The 20,604-nt window shown below is 56.6% G+C and overlaps 1 protein-coding gene across 1 annotated transcript in view; it reads right to left on the reverse strand.

Moving 5' to 3' along the window:
* The window catches only part of CAST (calpastatin), a 109,683-nt gene that overhangs the window by 79,020 nt on the left and 10,059 nt on the right, over window positions 1-20,604 (reverse strand). The window contains exons 3-7 of the mRNA XM_084278940.1: window positions 19,475-19,546; window positions 13,125-13,190; window positions 9,538-9,609; window positions 7,751-7,816; window positions 149-220 (exon numbers count right to left, since the gene is read on the reverse strand). The gene's annotated coding sequence lies outside the window, so the exon portion shown is untranslated. The remainder of the gene's footprint in view (window positions 1-148; window positions 221-7,750; window positions 7,817-9,537; window positions 9,610-13,124; window positions 13,191-19,474; window positions 19,547-20,604) is intronic.

The raw sequence follows: 20,604 nt of genomic DNA on the forward strand, positions 1-20,604 counted from the left end.
GGAAGAACTTCTTGCCGGTGAGGGTGAGGGAGCCCTGGGACAGGCTGCCCAGGGGGGGTGGAGTCTCCTTCCCTGGAGAGAGTCCCCTGTGATTCCAGGACAAGCCCTTCATTGAGAAGAGGTGGTTTTCCTTCAGCACACACATTACCTTAGCAGCAGAAGGGGTTCCATTTGTCTGTGTTTTGGGGGGGTTGCTGACATGAGCACTTACTGGTGGCTTCTACAAAGAAAAAGAGACATAACACATGTCAAACCCTGATGGAGAAAAGCCAAGTGCAACTGTAAAAATCCAGGAATTGAAACAAATGTCCATTGCAATGCTTCGTGCAAGGCAAGTCATCTGAAAAAACAAGCTCTCCTATGTACCTCTAGTTCAAGCTGACTCAGTTCAGACAGCCTGGCTCCTCCCAGAGCAGGCTGAGTTCTCTTGGCCTGGTTTATGGAGCACAGGTAAGCCTGAGCCCGTTCCTGGGGCAGAGCAACTCTGGTGTACTAACAGCTAAAGCAGCAGGAACCCCAGATACTTCAGTGGAGGGTGTCAGGGAAAACAGGGGGTGTGACCCAGTGCTGCACAGGGGTAACTGAGTGACAACAGAGGTGGCCACATCACACTCCCAGCAGGGAAGTAAAGATGCAAAGGGAAGGGCAAAGTCAGGGCTTTTCCAGTCATAAATCTTCTTGCAACCCACAGAAAACATTGACAGCCCTTTTGAGGCTCCAGTTTTTGACCAACACAGTGTCATTATTACCCAGTGCCACCAAGTCCTGCTGCAGCCCCTGAGCCTCCAGCCTCAGCAGCTGCACAGCCCCGGCCTGGGGCAGTTCCCTGCAGCAGCTCACCAGGTTTGTGGCTGCCTCTTGCCTTCACTAATTGCCCAGGTCTCAGTCTCTGGGCAGCTCTCCCCCTCCCTTATCACAGAATCACCAGGTTGGAAAAGCCCTTTAAGCTCCTGGAGTCCACCTGTCCCTGTCCTGGGCTAAACCAGATCCCTGAGCACCTCATCTGCCCCCTGTTAAACACCCCCAGGGCTGGGGACTCAGCCCCTCCCTGGGCAGCCTGGGCCAGGCCCTGACAGCTCTGCCAGGGAAGAACTTTTCCCTCCCAGCTGAGCTGACCCTGCCCTGGGGCAGCTTGAGCCCACTGCCCCTTGTCCCATCTCCTGTCCCCTGGCTGCAGAGACCATCGCCCACCTCTCTGCACCCTCCTGGCAGGGCAGGGGAGGTGGGGAGAAGGTCTCCCCTCAGCCTCCTCTTCTCCAGGCTCAGCACCCCCAGCTCCCTCAGCCGCTCCTCAGAGGATTTGCCCTCCAGCCCCTTCCCCAGCCTGGTTGCCCTTCTCTGCACTCGCTCCAGGCCCTCCATGTCCTTCTGGCAGTGAGGGGCCCAGCACTGGGCCCAGCACTCCAGCTGCGGCCTCCCCAGTGCCCAGCCCAGGGGCACAATCCCCTCCCCAGACCTGCTGGCCACGCTGGGCCTGGCACAAGCCAGGATGCCCTTGGCCTTCTTGGCTACCTGGCCACACTGCTGGCTCATGTTCAGTCACAGTCACCCAACACCCCCAGGGCCTTCTCTGCCTGACAGCTCTCCAGACAGTCTCCCCCAAGTCCGTAGCGTTGCCTGGGCTTGTTCTGTCCCATGGGCAGGACTCTGCCCTTGGCCTTGTTAAACCTCATCCTCTGGGTCTCAGCCCATGGGCCCAGGCTGTTCAGGTCCCTCTGAAGAGCCTCCCCACATCCAAACAGCCTCTGTTCAGACAAAGAGACGGGTCACTGTCTCAGGGGATTCCCTTCTGGAGGGAACTGCGGGCCCGACCTGTAGGCCGGAGCCTCTACACGGGGCAGTCTGGTGCCTTAAGGGAGCCTCAGCTGGGGACCTGACAGAGCGACTCCCACCCTTGGTCAGGCACACGGACTGTGATCCACTTCTCATTGTCCCAGTAGCTACTAATCACAGAATCACAGAATTATCAAGGTTGGAAAAGACCTAAAAGATCATCCAGTCCAACCATTCACCTATTTCTACCAGCTCCCACTAAACCATGTCCCTCAATACAACATCCAGTCTCTCCTTGAACACCCCCAGGGTCGGTGACTCCACCACCTCCCTGGGCAGTGCATTCCAGTGCCTGACTGCCCTTTCAGAGCAGTAGTGCTTCCTAATGTCCAGCCTGAACCTCCCCTGCCGCAGCTTGAAACCATTCCCTCTAGTTCTGTCGCTGTCTACACGGGAGAAGAGGCCGACCCCCAGCTCACTACAACCTCCCTTCAGGAAGTTATAGAGAGCTGGAAGGTCTCCCCTGAGCCTCCTCTTCTCCAGGCTGAACAGTCCCAGCTCCCTCAGCCGCTCCTCAGAGGATTTGCCCTCCAGCCCCTTCCCCAGCCTGGTTGCCCTTCTCTGCACTCGCTCCAGGCCCTCCATGTCCTTCTGGCAGTGAGGGGCCCAGCACTGGGCCCAGCACTCCAGCTGCGGCCTCCCCAGTGCCCAGCCCAGTGCTGCACAGGGGTAACTGAGTGACAACAGAGGTGGCCACATCACTCTCCCAGCAGGGAAGTAAAGATGCAAAGGGAAGGGCAAAGTCAGGGCTTCTCCAGTTTCAAATATTCTTGCAGCCTCTGGGTGCTAAAAGGGAGATGATTTTAAGGGGGGTTGGGAAAAAAACAAGGGAAGAGAAACGGCAGACACAGTGAGATAAGAAGTCCCTGGGCCCCAGGTGGTTGGAATTTGTGGGAGTGTCTGGAAGGAGTATCAACATGGACTTGAACTATTTCTGCATCCCTGGCTTTGTTTTCCTTTTCATCTGCCACTGGCTACTGTTAGGGCAGAGAAATGGGACGTGGAAAGCTGTGGCCAGGCTCGGCACAGCAAACCTTGTCTTGCCATGTCCTGCATGGTCCTGCCTTCCTGCAGCCCCAGAGGTGTGATCTCTGGGATGGCTGTGAACCTCAGGCTCCCGTTCTGTGTGTCACAGAATCACACAATTGTAGGGGTTGGAAGGGACCTGGAGAGCTCATCGGGTCCAACCCCCCTGCCAAAGCAGCTCCCCAGCTCATATCAGTGACAAAGGCCTACAGGTGGGGCTGGGATCTCTCCAGAGATGGAGACTCCAACCCCCCTGGGCAGCCTGTCCCAGGGCTCCCTCACCCTCACTGGGGAAAAGTTCTTCTCATGCTCCAACTTGCAGCCACTGCCCCTTGTCCTGTCCCCACAGACACTGAAAAGGGGCTGGCTGATTTCCCCTGCATCGGGTAATTATAAACACTGATTACGTCCCCCCTTAGTCTTCTCAAGGCTGAACAGCCCCAGCTCACCCAGCCTTTCCTCAGAGGGGAGATGCTCCAGGCCCTTCATCACCTTCGTATCGTGTTCGTGCCTCTGCCCTGGCGCCTCTGCTGCTCTGGCTCCAAGGGGCAGGAGCAACTCTGACAGGAGCACTTGTGAGGTTTCTTTCTCCTTTGGTGCCAAATTACTGATTTCAGCTGGTGTTGTTTGCCTGGGCTTTTGTCCCCCTACACCTGGTGTCCTCAGAGGAGGAACACAGTGAGGGGTTCTGAGGCATCCAGGTCTTGCTTCCCTGCCTCCCTGCTGTGTTTTGGTTCTTCTCTGGCCAGCATGCAGAAAGGAGCTGGAAAACAGCATCATTTCAGCCACGTTCTGGTACTGGCTGGGAGCTGCTCTGGTGTGAGGCCCTTCCCACCACAGGCAGAGGCAGAGGGGATGCTGCTCCAGCAGCTCTGGAGCGAGAGCTGGAGGGTGGAAGCTGAAACGCTGCTGCTGGCTCTCAGCAGCACGTCCTGGACACTGACTGCACGTTCTTTCCCCATGGGATTCTGGGCTTACCTTCAAGCCCCTGTCCCACCTGCATTCTCTGTGCAGTGTCATCATGAGCCTGTGAATGGCACAGTCCAACATGAACACCTGATGCATGTCCTCCTGGGCAAGCCTGCATATCCAAGGGGTATTGATTTGATCTCCCTTTATTAAACACGGGGGGATCACTGCTGCACCCTCAGAGCAGTGGGGCTTCTGCTGCTGCAGCCACTGCAGGTAAGGAAGGGCAGGCTGGAAGTGGAGGGGGAGAAGGTGGGATCTCTTGGGAAGAGGTGCCAGAGCTGCCTTGCCTGGGGGAGCTGGTAACATCCTGATTTTAACAACTGTACAGCCAGGTGAAGCTGGGAGCACCACGTGCCCAACGCTTTCTGCCTCTACAGACGTGTTCCAGGGTGGACACCAAATCAGTTCCTGCTACAAGATGACCCTGGGACTGGGATTTATTGCTCTGCTTAGGATGCTGTGGTCAGTATTCAGGAGAGCACACTGAGCTGATGGTGGCTTCAGTGGCCCTGCAGCCTGTCTCAGACAGGCTTTCTACAGGCCAGGGAAGAGTTTACTCCCTTCTTTCTCTTCTGCCCCTCCTGCCTGTGTCTCTAGGGCTGTTCCGCTGCCCCTGGGACAGAGACATGTTTGCAGGAACAGCTTTTTCCTGACTCTGTTTAAGTGATTAACCCAAGTTCCTGCTCACAATAAGCTTTAATTTCACTCCATTATTAATGTTCATCAGTATGGGACACAGGGGCCATGGGCAGCCTCTGCTCAGTGTCTGTGGGGACAGGACAAGGGGCGATGGGCTCAAGTTGGAGCACAGAGAGTTCCCCCCCAGTCTGGAGAATAACTTCTTGCCAGTGAGGGTGAGGGAGCCCTGGGACAGGCTGCCCAGGGGGTGTGGAGTCTCCTTCTCTGGAGAGATTCCAGCCCTGACCTGTCCTAGGGACCCTGCTTGGGCAGGGGTGGCACCCCATGGGCTCTGGGGGGCCCTTCTGACCCCTGTGATTCTGTGATTCCCACCCCAGTCCATCCCCCAGTCTGGCTACACCTCAAGCTCCAGCAGCACTGCTGGAATGAGGTAAACCACTATGCTGCATCTTGCCCTGGCTGAAATCCCTTAGGCACCAGGCAGAGATCAGCCTTGGCAAGAGCAGCACGGCCCTGTGCAGCAGGATATCACAGCCCAGGCGCCCCCAGAAGCCCTGCCCTGTGCCTCTCTCCTGCACTGCACGCAGGGGTACGGAGCATTCCTGACACCAAAGGGATTCCCAGTGACTGCCAGAGGCTGCTGGCAAGGCCCAGGGTGGCAGGAACAGGGGCACACAGCCTTCAGGCCGCCCCTTGGGTTTCCCTTTCACAACCCAACTGGCCTGGCCCAGGACTCTGTGCACCCTTCCTCTCCAGCCAGCCAGACACCAAGGGAACAGCGGGAGCCGCTGCCAAACCCCCCTGCTGTCCGTCCCCTCCAGTCAGCCAGCTCCACCGGTGTGACTGGTGTCAGCTGCTCCACTGCAGGAGCACCACAGGCTGCAGGAGCCTCAGGTTTAAGTGAGGAGCAGACACAAGCTGCACACAGGCTGCAGACAGCAGGCATGAAGGGAAGCTGGCTCCACGACTGGGGGGAAAGGCTCACTGCTGTCAGGGAGATCCTGGCTTGTCCCCGAGCCCTGAGGATGCAGCTCCTCTCACAGCTGCACAGCTACACTGCCACCTTGTGACCTGCTTTCCTTACCTCCCAAGCACCTGGAAGACTTGAAGTCAGGCAGTTCCAGCTCTGTGCTGCAGCACCTTGCCCTTCCCTCTTCCCAACCCCGCTGAGGCTGCCCCTGTCCAGCCCAGTGGCAGCCAGTTTCCCAGTCAGAATGCTGGCAGAAACAGTGCCAAAGGCTTTCCTGAAGGCCAGGCAGACACATCCACAGCCTTCCCCTCGCCCAGTCAGCGGGTCACCTTGTCACAGGAGGGGATCAGGTCAGGTTGACAGGATCTGCCTTTTGTAAACCCCGTTGACTGGGCCTGAGCCCCTGGCCCTCAGGCCTGTGCTGCAGGACAGCTCCCAAGAGGACCCTCTGCATGATCTTCCCTACTCAAACCTCAGTATCTCCTGCTCAAACCTCAGTATCTCCTGCTCAAACCTGCGTCAGACCTTTCCTGCCTTTACATTCCAAAGCTTTACTCTCCTCTCACTCCTGCAGGAAGACAGACCCAAAGAACCTGAGAGACAGAGTCACTGGTTGCTGGGTTTAGCTGAACCAGGCACACACAGCCTTTTACCATCTTCCCTTGGATGTGAATAGGAACTCCCCAAAGCCCTGTGTGTTTCCTTGTCACTTTTACAATGCATCAGCAAGTAGTTTCCAGAAGAGGTGACGTGACATTCCAGATAAGGCTCTGCACAGCTGCCTACGGACAGGTTAAAATCCTGCCTGAAACCTTGAAGGCTTCAGGAGTAACCTGCGACTGGGAGGCAGAAATGCAACATTGCAGGTTCCTGCAAGGCTGCACAAAGATTCTCAGTTACTGTTTCACTGCTTAAGAGGGTCAGGCTGCTGCAGAGGTAGAGGTGAACCACAGTGGAGCTACTGCCCTGCCCACAGAGAAGTCAGCGCTCCTGTCCCAGCAGCAGCAACACGCAGCCAAACACTGTGGCATTCAGCTAAGAGAGTGGAGAAGAACAAAGCTGTCTGAGAAGAAACCTGAGCTGTGCAGAGGAGGAACATGTGCCCAGCCCAGACAAGCCTTTCCTGGTGCTGGGACAGGAAAGAAAGGTGATTGCCCTAATCATCTACCTGAGAGGAGGGTGATAAAAGCCGCACAGCAGTTCAACACAGCACAGCGTAGACAAAGTTCTCTTCCAAGCACCTTCTGCTGGAACAAAGTGTTGGGCACACCTATTCCTGGCTTCCTGCTCTCAGGGACAGACAGCTGATGTGGGCCAGCAGCAACAGCTGGTTCTGGGAATCCTTCTCTCTCTGAGCCTGCTGGGGTCACTGCCTGGGGAGCACTGCTCCTGCCTGCAGCCCAGGATTCAGACAAGGTGGAAGCAGTTCCAGTGCACTCCCTTCAGCTGCACTTCTGCACAGTCAAACAGCCCCCCCAAAGTGCATCTGCACAGACACATCCCCTGGGGTCGTTACCATAAAGAGCTTGTGAAAGGATGGACAGAGCAAAGGCCTGGGGAGGGGACTGTGCCCCTGGGCTGGGCACTGGGGAGGCTGAGGGAGCTGGGGCCAGTGCTGGGCCCCTCACTGCCAGAAGGACATGGAGGGCCTGGAGCGAGTGCAGAGAAGGGCAACCAGGCTGGGGAAGGGGCTGGAGGGCAAATCCTCTGAGGAGCGGCTGAGGGAGCTGGGGGTGTTGAGCCTGGAGAAGAGGAGGCTGAGGGGAGACCTTCTCCCCACCTCCCCTGCCCTGCCCTGCCAGGAGGGTGCAGAGAGGTGGGCGATGGGCTCTGCAGCCAGGGCACAGGAGATGGGACAAGGGGCAATGGGCTCAAGCTGCCCCAGGGCAGGGTCAGCTCAGCTGGGAGGGAAAAGTTCTTCCCTGGCAGAGCTGTCAGGGCCTGGCCCAGGCTGCCCAGGGAGGGGCTGAGTCCCCAGCCCTGGGGGTGTTTAACAGGGGGGAGATGAGGTGCTCAGGGATCTGGTTTAGCCCAGGACAGGGACAGGTGGAGTCCAGGAGCTTAAAGGGCTTCTCCAGCCCAGTGACTCTGGGAAATGCAGAATCAGGATGGAAAATAAAAGCAGTATGCTCAGGGGGCTGCTCAGCAGCACAAGGCAAAACAGCACACACCTGCAGTGTGTAAGGAGTGACTGTGGTCACCAGTCAGCTCTCTGAAAAGCACCACTCTGCCATCCAAAGACAAGAGTCTCTCTAGGGGGAAATAAGTGACCAAGTTTTCCCCTTTCTATGTTCAGACAGGCCAATTTACCTCTGCCCCTTCTGCTTTCTTCTCTCCCGACGGGGAAGATGCTCCACTTGCCTTCTTGTCGCCGTGCTGTCAGAAGAAAGAAGAGATGTGGAGTTACTAAGACCTGAAATTACACCTTCAGCCTAGAGAAGACCCCAGAGTGTGATTCCTCTGGCATCTTTCATGGCCTCCAGCACTCTCCACCTCTTGCTTCCACTAACCTGATGTGTGACCCCGCTTGCTCCCACCTCTGACAACAGAGACACACTCAAAACCTTCCTCCACAGCATATTTCTTAACCAATAACAGGTAAAAAGCAAGAAGGGTTCCTCTGAACATGAAGTGCAACATCACCCAGGCACCAGCTGGTATCTCAGCTCCCGGCAGCTCCCAGAGCAACGGGGACACCTGAGAGTGAAGCTCTGTTACGTCGGGCTTGTTTCCTTAGGTAAAGGGAGATGATTCTGGATTATTCTACACCCAGCTATTCCCTTCAGGGTGGGAAAATTCTACAGCTGAAGGAAGAAATAAGACTACAGGAAAATCCCCACAGTGTCTCTTTTCCAGCTGGGAAATAAAATTCCCAGACAGTTTCAGACAACCTCCAGCATTTCAGGTGGTTACACTGGGTCTGAGACATGCCTGAGATCCTGAACAAGGTTCACAACTGACAGGGCTTCCTCACGCTTCAGCTCTGCCTCTTCAGAGGAAGAACAGGCCCTGGGGATGATCTTTCCAGGTAGCAGACGAACTGACTCAGTGCCCCCAATAAACCTGGCAGCCCAGACACAATTAACCCAGTTCCCTGTGCTTGTCACTGCCAGAACCAGAGAACAGCCCCCGCATGCCAGGAACAGCCAGGGCAGTGAGGGGCTCTGGCTCTCAGCTGGGTGACTCCCGAGCCAGCACTGCCCAGGCTCAGGGGCCCCAGCTGCTGCCCAGCAAAGCTCTGCTGCACGGCCTGGACTCCCCTCCCCAGCCCTGCCCATCACAGAGGGCCCAAACCCAGGTGCCTCCCTGCATCCAGCCCCTTCAGCTCACACAGCAGGCGTGTCTCTCTGCACACTGCATGTACTTTACTGCCCACATTCACTTGCTGCCTCACATCTGGACACAGCTGTAAAAGAAGCAACACCAACCACCCCCCAGGGCACTTTTGTTCCTTTATCAAGCCAAGTGGCAGAGTACAGGAGCTTTACTGGGCTGCCCCTGAGCGTGCCAGAGCTTTACCAGGGCTAAAGCCAGGGTCCCCCTTTCTCCCCAAGCCCATCTCCTCCTCCTCCTCCTCACCCCCAGACGGCATCACGAGGGCAGCCAGTGCCGGGATGGGGAAGGGAGCGGAGCGCTGTGTCCCAGTGGGGGGATGGAGCTCAGGGTGGCCCCTCTGGGCTGTCACAGCTTCTCTGCTCTCCCTGGTTCCCAGCCCCAGCATCTCTGGGGCAGACACTGGGGCTGCAGCGTTCCCACAACCACCCTCTGAGCACAACATCAGCTCCACGGCCCCCAGGGACCCCAGGACGGCCTCGCTGGCGGGAAGGACAAGGAACAGCTCAGACTGCATCATGGGATGCAGAGGGGAATGGGCAGCCCCTTCCCAGTGTCTGTGGGGACAGGACAAGGGGCGATGGGCTCAAGCTGGAGCCCAGGGAGTTCCCCCCCAGTCTGGGGAAGAACTTCTTGCTGGTGAGGGAGCCCTGGGACAGGCTGCCCAGGGGGAGTGGAGTCTCCTTCCCTGGAGAGACTCCCCTGTGATTCCAGGACAAGCCCTTCATTGAGAAGAGGTGGTTTTCCTTCAGCACACACATTACCTTAGCAGCAGAAGGGGTTCCATTTGTCTGTGTTTTGGGGGGGTTGCTGACATGAGCACTTACTGGTGGCTTCTACACAGAAAAAGAGACATAACACATGTCAAACCCTGATGGAGAAAAGCCAAGTGCAACTGTAAAAATCCAGGAATTGAAACAAATGTCCATTGCAATGCTTCATGCAAGGCAAGTCATCTGAAAAAACAAGCTCTCCTATGTACCTCTAGTTCAAGCTGGCTCAGTTCAGACAGCCTGGCTCCTCCCAGAGCAGGCTGAGTTCTCTTGGCCTGGTTTATGGAGCACAGGTAAGCCTGAGCCCGTTCCTGGGGCAGAGCAACTCTGGTGTACTAACAGCTAAAGCAGCAGGAACCCCAGATACTTCACTGGAGGGTGTCAGGGAAAATAGGGGGTGTGACCCAGTGCTGCACAGGGGTAACTGAGTGACAACAGAGGTGGCCACATCACACTCCCAGCAGGGAAGTAAAGATGCAAAGGGAAGGGCAAAGTCAGGGCTTCTCCAGTTTCAAATATTCTTGCAGCCTCTGGGTGCTAAAAGGGAGATGATTTTAAGGGGGGTTGGGAAAAAAACAAGGGAAGAGAAACGGCAGACACAGTGAGATAAGAAGTCCCTGGGTCCCAGCTGCTTGGAATTTGTGGGAGTGTCTGGAAGGAGTATCAACATGGACTTGAACTATTTCTGCATCCCTGGCTTTGTTTTCCTTCACACCTGCCCTTGTTTACCGTTAGGGCAGAGAAATGGGACGTGGAAAGCTGTGGCCAGGCTCGGCACAGCAAACCTTGTCTTGCCATGTCCTGCATGGTCCTGCCTTCCTGCAGCCCCAGAGGTGTGATCTCTGGGATGGCTGTGAACCTCAGGCTCCCATTCTGTGTGTCACAGAATCACACAATTGTAGGGGTTGGAAGGGACCTCGAGAGCTCATCGGGTCCAACCCCCCTGCCAAAGCAGCTCCCCAGCTCATATCAGTGACAAAGGCCTACAGGCGGGGCTGGGATCTCTCCAGAGATGGAGACTCCAACCCCCCTGGGCAGCCTGTCCCAGGGCTCCCTCACCCTCACTGGGGAAAAGTTCTTCCCATGCTCCAACTTGCAGCCACTGCCCCTTGTCCTGTCCCCACAGACACTGAAAAGGGGCTGGCTGATTTCCCCTGCATCGGGTAATTATAAACACTGATTACGTCCCCCCTTAGTCTTCTCTTCTCAAGGCTGAACAGCCCCAGCTCCCTCAGCCTTTCCTCAGAGGGGAGATGCTCCAGACCCTTAATCACCTTCGTATCGTGTTCGTGCCTCTGCCCTGGCGCCTCTGCTGCTCTGGCTCCAAGGGCTTCCTGGGTCTCTGTGTTACTGGCAGCACCCGATGGGGAACACAGTGTTCCCTGGGTCCTGCTGCGGGTGGAGAGACCCAGGAGAGCTTCTGGGTCAGCCTGGGAGTCTACCCTGGGCACTGCTGGTGTCTGGGTGTGTAATGTGGCTCTGAAAGGAGGGCAGGGAGTGTGCTCAGGGGATCTGAAGCCCCAGCTTAGGCTGTTTCACCAGACGTGGTGTGCAAGACCCCCCCAACACACCCTGCTGCAGTCATGCTGTACAGCCCTGTGTACAGCACAGGAGGGTGCTGAATAAAGACCTTACACCTGGCAAAGGGCTGTTGGGGAGGGGCAGGAGCAACTCTGACAGGAGCACTTGTGAGGTTTCTTTCTCCTTTGGTGCCAAATTACTGATTTCAGCTGGTATTGTTTGCCTGGGCTTTTGTCCCCCTACACCTGGTGTCCTCAGAGGAGGAACACAGTGAGGGGTTCTGAGGAGTCCAGGTCTTGCTTCCCTGCCTCCCTGCTGCACGTTCTTTCCCCATGGGATTCTGGGCTTACCTTCAAGCCCCTGTCCCACCTGCATTCTCTGTGCAGTGTCATCATGAGCCTGTGAATGGCACAGTCCAACATGAACACCTGATGCATGTCCTCCTGGGCAAGCCTGCATATCCAAGGGGTATTGATTTGATCTCCCTTTATTAAACACGGGGGGATCACTGCTGCACCCTCAGAGCAGTGGGGCTTCTGCTGCTGCAGCCACTGCAGGTAAGGAAGGCCAGGCTGGAAGTACCTGTGTGCCAGGGCTCTCCTCCTCCTGCACACAGGATTCTGCCCAGGCTCCTGATCTCTCTAATCCAGTTCCCAGCCAAGCTGTGCTGGGTGACCCACGGGCTCTGCTGTTCCCGGGCTGTGGGTGCAGCTGCACGGTGACTCTGGGTCTGAGGGTGTCCCAGGGATAAAGATACCCCCTTCCGTGGAGGGGGAGAAGGTGGGATCTCTTGGGAAGAGGTGCCAGAGCTGCCTTGCCTGGGGGGAGCTGGTAACATCCTGATTTTAACACCTGTACAGCCAGGTGAAGCTGGGAGCACCACGTGCCCAACGCTTTCTGCCTCTACAGACGTGTTCCAGGGTGGACACCAAATCAGTTCCTGCTACAAGATGACCCTGGGACTGGGATTTATTGCTCTGCTTAGGATGCTGTGGTCAGTATTCAGGAGAGCACACTGAGCTGATGGTGGCTTCAGTGGCCCTGCAGCCTGTCTCAGACAGGCTTTCTACAGGCCAGGGAAGAGTTTACTCCCTTCTTTCTCTTCTGCCCCTCCTGCCTGTGTCTCTAGGGCTGTTCCGCTGCCCCTGGGACAGAGACATGTTTGCAGGAACAGCTTTTTCCTGACTCTGTTTAACTGATTAACCCAAGTTCCTGCTCACAATAAGCTTTAATTTCACTCCCCCTAAGGCTGCCCACCACCCACACGGCGCCTGGGGATGAGCAGCAGCCCCCCTGCTCAGGCTGTGAAGGTGCCTGTGTGGGCGGCATGTCACACCCTAGCAGGGACTCCTGCACTGAAACACCCCTCTGGAGGAGGCAGTACCTTCAGGAGCAAGTGTTTGTTCTACAATACAGCACTGACCATACACTGGAAGCGTGTCAGGAGGCGGCCCAGATGTGCCACATCTGCAGCTAAGGGGGGATTTCTGTCTTTGGAAGAAAGCCAGGATGCAGACAAGGTGGAAGCAGTTCCAGTGCACTCCCTTCAGCTGCACTTCTGCACAGTCAAACAGCCCCCCCACCAGATGCATCCCAAAGTGCATCTGCACAGACACATCCCCTGGGGTCCTTACCATAAAGAGCTTGTGAAAGGATGGACAGAGCAAAGGCCTGGGGAGGGGACTGTGCCCCTGGGCTGGGCACTGGGGAGGCTGAGGGAGCTGGGGCCAGTGCTGGGCCCCTCACTGCCACAAGGACATGGAGGGAGCTGGTTTAGCACAGGACAGGGACGGGTGGACTCCAGGAGCTTAAAGGGCATCTCCAGCCCAGTGACTCTGGGAAATGCAGAATCAGGATGGAAAATAAAAGCAGTATGCTCAAGGGGCTGCTCAGCAGCACAAGGCAAAACAGCACACACCTGCAGTGAGTAAGGAGTGACTGTGGTCACCAGTCAGCTCTCTGAAAAGCACCACTCTGCCATCCAAAGACAAGAGTCTCTCTAGGGGGAAATAAGTGACCAAGTTTTCCCCTTTCTATGTTCAAACAGGCCAATTTACCTCTGCCCCTTCTGCTTTCTTCTCTCCCGACGGGGAAGAGGTTCCACTTGCCTTCTTGTCGCCGTGCTGTCAGTAGAAAGAAGAGATGTGGAGTTACTAAGACCTGAAATTACACCTTCAGCCTAGAGAAGACCCCCGTGTGTGATTCCTCTGGCCCACCCCAATGCAGCAGAAGGGAACAGTCTACCCTCTCCTGCTAACTGACCTGCTGGACAACGTCAGGGGAAATCACCCTGGGAAGTCAGCGCTTCCAGGGCAGGGGCTGTAACATCCCTCTGCCTGGAAAGGGCCTGGGAGCTCCTGAGCTCTCCGCTCATTCCTGAGCACGGCAGCACTCTCTGGGCCTTGCTTTGGAAATGCTGCTGCTCCTGCAGGCCTCAGCAGAGACCCAGCAGCTCTCAGAGACACCATGATGTGTGCAATCACAGGCTCACAGGGACCCCCGAGCCCACGGGGTCCAGCCCCCTGCCAAAGCAGGGTCCCCAGGACAGGGCGGCTCACGAGCGGCCGCTCCAGCAGCTCAACTCTCCTCAGACCAGTAAGGTGCTGGCTACGCCCAGCCCTCCTCAGCCCACAGCAACCTGCTGCTCTGCCTGCTGCAGTCCTGTTGCTGCCATGCAGAACGTGAGCCCTCTCAACAGCTCCTGCACAGCTGCAGGTGAGGAAATGCAGCACCTCGGGCTTCCCCAAACCCCCGCATCTTTCACGGCCTCCAGCACTCTCCACCTCTTGCTTCCACTAACCTGATGTGTGACCCCGCTTGCTCCCACCTCTGACAACACAGACACACAAACCCTTCCTCCACAGCATATTCCTTAACCAATAACAGGTAAAAAGCAAGAAGGGTTCCTCTGAACATGAAGTGCAACATCACCCAGGCACCAGCTGATACCACAGTGTCTCTCCTCCAGTGGCTGTTACGGTGGAAATAAAATTCCCACACAGTTTCAGACAACCTCCAGCATTTCAGGTTGTTACACTGGGTCTGAGACACGCCTGAGATCCTGAACAAGGTTTACAACTGACAGGGCTTCCTCACGCTTCAGCTCTGCCTCTTCAGAGGAAGAACAGGCCCTGGGGATGATCTTTCCAGGTAGCAGACGAACTGACTCAGTGCCCCCAATAAACCTGGCAGCCCAGACACAATTAACCCAGTTCCCTGTGCTTGTCACTGCCAGAACCAGAGAACAGCCCCCGCATGCCAGGAACAGCCAGGGCAGTGAGGGGCTCTGGCTCTCAGCTGGGTGACTCCCGAGCCAGCACTGCCCAGGCTCAGGGGCCCCAGCTGCTGCCCAGCAAAGCTCTGCTGCACGGCCTGGACTCCCCTCCCCAGCCCTGCCCATCACAGGGGGCCCAAAGCCAGCTGAGCCCCTTGCTGCCTGCCCTGCAGCAGGCTGGGGCACACCTCCTGTAACACCACACTCTGCCTTGGCAGACGCTTTTCACTGGGGGAACAAAGCACCTGCGGCCCAGCCAAAGGGATTCCTTGTCCAGTGAGGTGGAGTCACCTACTGCACACACATGGAGCAGAGCAGGGAGGTGTGATCTGAGGTGAAAGTCCTCCATCCTCAGGAGGTAACCCTGGAGAGCACGACTTCCCTACACACCTTCCAAGGAGGCGCCGGTTCCCCCAGCAGCTGAGGCCTGGGACAGGAGGAGGGACCCTGCTGCAAAAGCTCCCTCACACAGCGCTTCCCTGCTCCCTGTTTCCAAGCCTGAACCTCCAGTAGTGTAACTGTGTGTGTGTAAATAAAGCAAATCCATCAATCTGCTCAGCAAGAGAGGAAGCTGGGGTTCTGAGGGCCACTAGCATGCACTGCTCCTTTACACTCCCTACCCACGGGGCAGCTGACTTCTCCCTCGGGCGCTTTCCTTTTCCTGCTCATCCTTCCTCACCACTCCAGAGAAACACATCCAGGGCCAAGGCAGTGGATACCCAGCTCACAACAGAACAGCAGGCAGGCAGTTGAAGTTACATGTCTAGTTTAACGAGCTCACAGCAATTCTTTACAGCTGTTCAGCTGGCCCAAAGGAATTTCCAACTTCACTAAGAGAAACCCTCTCTGGAAGGTGGCCAGGAGCAGGGTGAGAGCCTGTGGGTCAGGATTAGGGACGGGGCTAATAAAGAGCAGCTGGTGACAGGGGTCTACTCCAGGCCACCTGGCCAAGCAGAGACTACCGATGAGGCTTTCCCCCTTCAGCTGCAGGAGGCACCCCGGTCACAGGCACCCGTCCTGATGGGGACTTGAACCACCCGGGTATCTGCTGGGAAAACCACCCGGCGAGCTGCAGGAGGTCCAGGAGGCTCTGGAGTGTGTAGATGGTAACTTTCTGGTTCACATAGTGGATAGACCCACCAGAGGCGATGCACGGCTGGACCTGGTGCTCACCAGTGTGGGGGAGATCAGTAAAGGTCTGAAGGTTGGAGACAGCCTGGGCTGCAGTGACCGTGCCCTGGTTGAGTTTGTAGTCTCAAGGAATGTGGGCCTGGCCAGAAGTGGGACCAGGACACTGAACTTTAAGAGAGCAAACTTTAGGCTGTTTAAGGACTTGTTGGCCAAGATCTCCTGGGAGGTGGTCCTTAGAGACAGAGACGTTGAGGACAGCTGGCTACTCTTTAAGGATGCCTTTCTGAGAGCTCCAAGGCTCTCTATCCCCCTGAATAAGAAAGCGGGCAAGAGGGGCAGGAGGCCAGCATGGCTAAGCAAGGACCTGCTGGTCACACTGAGGGAAAAGAAAGGCAAATACGAGCTCTGGAAGCAAGGGTGTGTAGCCTGGAGAGAATACAGGGATGCTGTTGGGACTTGCAGAGGTGGGATCAGGAAAGCCAAGGCGCAGATGGAACTGAACTTGGCAAGGGATGTTGAAAACAACAAGAAGGGATTTGACAGGTCCATTGGCCAGAAGAGACAGGCCAAAGAGAACGTGCCCCCCTTGGGAAATGAGAAAGGAGAATTGGCTGCAGCTGATGAGGAGAAGGCTGAGGGACTGAAGGAGTTCTTTGCCTCGGTCTTCTCTGGCAGCCAGGATTCTCATCATTCTCAAATCCCAGAACCTTGCATCCCTAAAACTCAAGGTGGGAAATGGGGGAGTAAATCCCCCCCCACTGTAAGAGCAGAGCAAGTCCCAGACCGCCTCATGAGACTGAATGTCTACAAGTCCATGGGGCCGGATGACAGGCACCCCAGGGGCCTGAAGGAGCTGCTGATGGGGCTGCCGAGCCGCTCTCCATCATATTGGAAAAGTCGTGGCTGTCAGGAGAGGTCCCTGGGGACTGGAGAAAAGGTCATGTCACTCCCATTTATAAAAAAGGGAGCAAGGAAGACCCAGGGAATTCCAGGCCGGTGAGCCTCACCTCTGTGCCTGGGAAGATCAGGGAACAGATCCTCCTGGACGACCTGTTGGAGCACATGAGGGAAGAGCATGTGATCCGGGACAGCCAGCACGGCTTCACCAAGGGAAGGTCGTGCCTTGGACAGTCCCCCACCACATCCTCATCTCTACATTGGAGAGAAGTGGATTTGATGGATGGAGCATCCAGTGGGTAAGAAACTGGTTGACAGACCGTAGCCAAAGGGGGGTGGTCAATGGGTCTGTGTCCAGGGGGAGGCCGGTGACAAGCGGGGTCCCCCAGGGGTCTGTCTTGGGACCGGTGCTCTTGAACATCTTTATCAGTGACAGGGGTGATGGGATTGAGTGCACCCTCAGCAAGTCTGGGGATGACACCAAGCTGAGTGGTGTGGTCGACACCCCAGAAGGAAAGGAGCCATCCAGAGGGATCCTGACAGGCTGGAAAGAGGGGCCGGGGGAACCTGATGAGGTTCAACACTGCCAAGTGTCAGGTGTTGCACTTGGGCCAGAGGAATCCCAGACACAGACACAGCCTGGGAGAAGAGCTGCTGGAGAGCAGCCCTGAGGAGAAGGACCTGGGGATTGTGGTGGATGAGAAGCTTGACAGGAGCCAGCAGTGGCTCTTGCAGCTCGTAGGGCCAATGGGATCCTGGGCTCCATCAGCAGAGGGGGGGCAGCAGGGACAGAGAGGGGATTGTCCCTCTCTGCTCTGCCCTCCCCAGCTGGAGTCCTGTGTCCAGAGCTGGGGCCCCAGGACAAGAGAGATGTGGGGCTGGTGGAGAGGGGTCAGAGGAGCCACGGGGATGCTCAGAGGGCTGGAGCAGCTCCCCTACGCAGAGAGGCTGAGGGAGCTGGGCTGGGTCAGCCTGGAGAAGAGAAGTCTGTGGGGGGACCTCACTGCAGCCTCCCCGTCTCTGAAGGGAGCTGATAGGCAGGAGGGGATTCGACTTTTTAAAAGAGCAGATAATGGCAGGACAAGGGGGAATGGACTGAAGCTAAAGGAGGGAAGGTTTAGATGAGATATTAGGGGGAAGTTTTTTACAGAAAGAGTGGTGAGGGGCTGGAAGGGGCTGCCCAGAGAGGGGGTGGGTGCCCCGTCCCTGGGGGTGTTCAAGGCCAGGTTGGCTGGGGCCCTGGGCAGCCTTGTGTAGCTCCAGGCCTGGAGGTTGGTGTCCCTGCCTGTGGCAGGGGGTTGGAGCTCTGGGACCTTTGGGGTCCCTTCCAGCCCAGACCAGGCTGGGATTCTGTGATTCTGTGTGGACACAGCTGTAAAAGAAGCAACACCAACCACCCCCCAGGGCACTTTTGTTCCTTTATCAAACCAAGTGGCAGAGTGCAGGAGCTTTACCAGGCTGCCCCTGAGCGTGCCAGAGCTTTACCAGGGCTAAAGCCAGGGTCCCCCTTCCTCCCCAAGCCCATCTCCTCCTCCTCACCCCCAGACGGCATCACGAGGGCAGCCAGTGCCGGGATGGGGAAGGGAGCGGAGCGCTGTGTCCCAGTGGGGGGATGGAGCTCAGGGTGGCCCCTCTGGGCTGTCACAGCTTCTCTGCTCTCCCTGGTTCCCAGCCCCAGCATCTCTGGGGCAGACACTGGGGCTGCAGCGTTCCCACAACCACCCTCTGAGCACAACATCAGCTCCACGGCCCCCAGGGACCCCAGGACGGCCTCGCTGGCGGGAAGGACAAGGAACAGCTCAGGCAAGGACCCCAACTTTGCCTCCCCTCAACTCAGGCTGCAGAGAGATGAGCCCCTTGCTGCCTGCCCTGCAGCAGGCTGGGGCACACCTCCTGTAACACCACACTCTGCCTTGGCAGACGGTTTTCACTGGGGGAACAAAGCACCTGCGGCCCAGCCTGTGGCCTGTGTGCAGCCAGGAGTGGGACTCGGGCTCCTTGGGGATCCCTCCCAGCTCAGGAGCTTCTCTGCTTCTACCATTCTCTGACAGCTGTGTGACAGTTGTACCTTTGCAGTCCCAGTCACACAGCATTTGTGAAGCAGAAAGTAACCAGCCTTAGTGACAAGCACAGAGCAGAACACCAGCAGCTGAACACACCACTGAAAGGCTGTGGGCTGGGGCTGTTCAGCCTGCAGAGGAGAAGACTAAAGGGGGGACCTTACTAATGGCTATTAATATCTTAAGTATGGGATGCAGGGGGAATGGGCAGCCCCTTCCCAGTGTCTGTGGGGACAGGACAAGGGGCGATGGGCTCAAGTTGGAGCCCAGGGAGTTCCCCCCAATGTGGGGAAGAACTTCTTGCCAGTGAGGGGGAGGGAGCCCTGGGACAGGCTGCCCAGGTGGGGTGGACTCTCCATCTCTGGAGGAGCTGTCTGGATGCTGAGCTGTGCAGTGTGAGCTGGGGAGCTGCTTTGGCAGGGGTTTGGACCCAGTGATCTCTCCAGGTCCCTTCCAACCCCTGTGATTCTTTGATTCTATGATTCTCCCTGCTATGACTACAAGTAATTCCAAAATGCTCTGCTACTAAATAGATCACCTACAGACTGGTAACTCCTAACCCTTTTAAAGGGTTTTATTTTATTGCATTATGATGCTATATATGGAACATCTTTTGGGCCCATTTCATCTCCTCAGCACCTCACTAGATGCCTTTTCCCAAGCACATTTCTATTTACAGGAAACCTGTTGCATTTTGTTCTATCTACATTTAAGTCACCAGGAAGGAGAAGCTTAGGAAGCCTACTCCAGACCTCAACAGTACTTGCTTTGAGTTCTCCTTAAATATCTTAAGTAAGGGATGCAGGGGGAATGGGCAGCCCCTTCTCAGTGTCTGTGGGGACAGGACAAGGGGTGATGGGCTCAAGTTGGAGCACAGGGAGTTCCCCCCCAGTCTGGGGAAGAACTTGTTGCCGGTGAGGGTGAGGGAGCCCTGGGACAGGCTGCCCAGGGGGGGTGGAGTCTCCTTCCCTGGAGAGCGTCCCCTGTGATTCCAGGACAAGCCCTTCATTGAGAAGAGGTGGTTTTCCTTCAGCACACACATTACCTTAGCAGCAGAAGGGGTTCCATTTGTCTGTGTTTTGGGGGGGTTGCTGACATGAGCACTCACTGGTGGCTTCTACAAAGAAAAAGAGACATAACACATGTCAAACCCTGATGGAGAAAAGCCAAGTGCAACTGTAAAAATCCAGGAATTGAAACAAATGTCCATTGCAATGCTTCCTGCAAGGCAAGTCATCTGAAAAAACAAGCTCTCCTATGTACCTCTAGTTCAAGCTGACTCAGTTCAGACAGCCTGGCTCCTCCCAGAGCAGGCTGAGTTCTCTTGGCCTGGTTTATGGAGCACAGGTAAGCCTGAGCCCGTTCCTGGGGCAGAGCAACTCTGGTGTACTAACAGCTAAAGCAGCAGGAACCCCAGATACTTCACTGGAGGGTGTCAGGGAAAACAGAGGGTGTGACCCAGTGCTGCACAGGGGTAACTGAGTGACAACAGAGGTGGCCACATCACACTCCCAGCAGGGAAGTAAAGATGCAAAGGGAAGGGCAAAGTCAGGGCTTTTCCAGTCATGAGTATTCTTGCAACCCACACAAAACCTCGACAGCCCTTTTGAGGCTCCAGTTTTTGACCAACACAGTGTCATTATTATCGAGTGCCACCAAGTCCTGCTGCAGCCCCTGAGCCTCCAGCCTCAGCAGCTGCACAGCCCCGGCCTGGGGCAGTTCCTGCACAGCCCATTCCCTGCAGCAGCTCACCAGGTTTGTGGCTGCCTCTTGCCTTCAGTAGCTGCTCAGGTCTCAGTCTCTGGGCAGCTCTCCCCCTCCCTTATCACAGAATCACCAGGTTGGAAAAGCCCTTTAAGCTCCTGGAGTCCACCCGTCCCTGTCCTGTGCTAAGCCAGATCCCTCCCTGTCCTTCTGGCAGTGAGGGGCCCAGCACTGGGCCCAGCTCCCTCAGCCTCCCCAGCGCCCAGCCCAGGGGCACAGTCCCCTCCCCAGGCCTTTGCTCTGTCCATCCTTTCACAAGCTCTTTATGGTAAGGACCCCAGGGGATGTGTCTGTGCAGATGCACTTTGGGATGCATCTGGGGGGGGGGCTGTTTGACTGTGCAGAAGTGCAGCTGAAGGGAGTGCACTGGAACTGCTTCCACCTTGTCTGCATCCTGGCTTTCTTCCAAAG

Source organism: Gallinula chloropus (genome assembly GCF_964237585.1).
Source record: "Gallinula chloropus genome assembly, chromosome: Z".
Lineage (NCBI taxonomy): Eukaryota > Metazoa > Chordata > Aves > Gruiformes > Rallidae > Gallinula > Gallinula chloropus.